Raw genomic sequence first — 1,679 nt, 5'->3', positions numbered from 1 at the left:
ATTTAAAGGAAACTGTATGTACTGTACCTTGGAATTCAATGTATAACTAAGCATTTTTCAAAAAATAAAATGATGATGGAATTGAATCCATAAGAACATACATTCACGAGCCCCCCTGTCCTCTTGTGAAGCAGCAGGTCTGAAGCCCAGCTGCCTTGGTGAGAATCCAGGCTCTCTCCTTCCTCGCCATGTGATCTTAGCCCAGATCTCTGTGCTTTAGGTCCTCATCTGCAGTGGAACAGGCTAATGAAGCTGCCTGCCTCATGGGGTTGGTGTGAAGATGACATTATTTAATGTGTGGGAAAGCCCTAAAACACTAAGTAGTGTGTTACACTCTGTAACTGCTCCCACATCTACTGCTGCTATTTAGTTTTTCTCTGAGAGTCGTATCTGAGTTCCTAATTGGAAATTCATCTCTCCTTTTTGCCCCAGAATTTTGTGGGTTTGCTCTGTTCTCCTGACAGTATGGTTATGAGAGAGTGAAATCCTTGTAGTTGCCTGAGGGGGTAGTGGAGAGAGGCAAGTGGCTACCCCAATGTGACCCTTTGTGCTGAATAGATTGCATCATGAAGTGTCTTTATGCCTCGGGCCCTCATCCTTTGATTTCTGCCTGGAAAACACTTTCCCTGGGTAATGGAATGGCCTCCTTTCCACATCTTCAGGTTTCTGTTCAAATGTCACCTTATCAAAAGGCCTGTCCACAGCACTCTGTCTAAAATAGCATTTCCTTTTCACCATCACTTTCTATTTCCCTCCCTTCTTTATTCTTCTTCAGAGCACACCCTCAGCAGTATCATGTATCTTATTTATTGAGGGTTGTGTCCCCAGTAGAACTTGAGCTCTGTGAGGATGGGGATTTAGTTTGTTTCACCCACAGGTATATGCCCAGCACCCAGGACAGTCCCTACTCATAGCAGGCCCTCAGTGAAGCTTTGTGGATGACATGACTGGATGAGTAGTGAATTGTTCAGTCATGTCCAACTTTTTGCAACCCCATGGACTGCAGGATGCCAGGCTTCCCTGTCCTTCACTATCTCCTGGAGTTCACTCAAAACTCATGTCCATTGAGTCAGTGATGCCATCCAACCATCTCATCCTCTGTCACTCCCTTTTCTTCCTGCCCTTAGTTTTTCCCAGCATCAGGGTTTTTTCCCTGTGAGTCAGCTCTTTGCATCAGGTGGCCAGAGTATTAGAGCTTCAGCTTTAGCGTCAGTCCTTCCAATGAATTTTCAAGGTTGATTTCCTTTAGGATTGACTGGTTTGATCTCCTTGCAGTCCAAGGGACTTTCAAGAGTCTTCTGCAGCACCATGTCTTGAAAGCATCAATTCTTCGGTGCTCAGCCTTCTTAATGGTCCAGCTCTCACATCTGTACATGACTACTATAGCTTTGACTGTACAGACTTTGTCGGCAAAGTGATGTCTCAGCTTTTTAACACACTAGGTTTGTCATAGCTTTCCTTCCAAGGAGCAAGCGTCTTTTAATTTCCTGGCTGGAGTCACCATCCACAGTGATTTTGGAGCCCAAGAAAATGCTAAGTTACAGTTCATGTTGTGAGATGCATGGTCAGCTGCAGAGACTACTGTGATTTCCAGGTACCCTTCTGCTGAATGAGTTTGGAACAGACTGTGTGATTCTAGTCCATGTTTTGCAGATGAGGAAACTGAGGGCAGAGAAGAG

The 1,679-nt window shown here is 44.9% G+C and overlaps 1 protein-coding gene across 1 annotated transcript in view; it reads left to right on the top strand.

Moving 5' to 3' along the window:
- The window catches only part of ANO4 (anoctamin 4), a 230,427-nt gene that overhangs the window by 66,801 nt on the left and 161,947 nt on the right, over positions 1-1,679 (top strand). The gene's annotated exons all lie outside the window — the stretch shown is intronic.

The sequence above is a fragment of the Bison bison genome, unplaced genomic scaffold (assembly GCF_000754665.1).
Source record: "Bison bison bison isolate TAMUID 2011002044 unplaced genomic scaffold, Bison_UMD1.0 scf7180017864327, whole genome shotgun sequence".
Lineage (NCBI taxonomy): Eukaryota > Metazoa > Chordata > Mammalia > Artiodactyla > Bovidae > Bison > Bison bison.
This window is presented reverse-complemented; position numbering and strand designations above follow the sequence as displayed.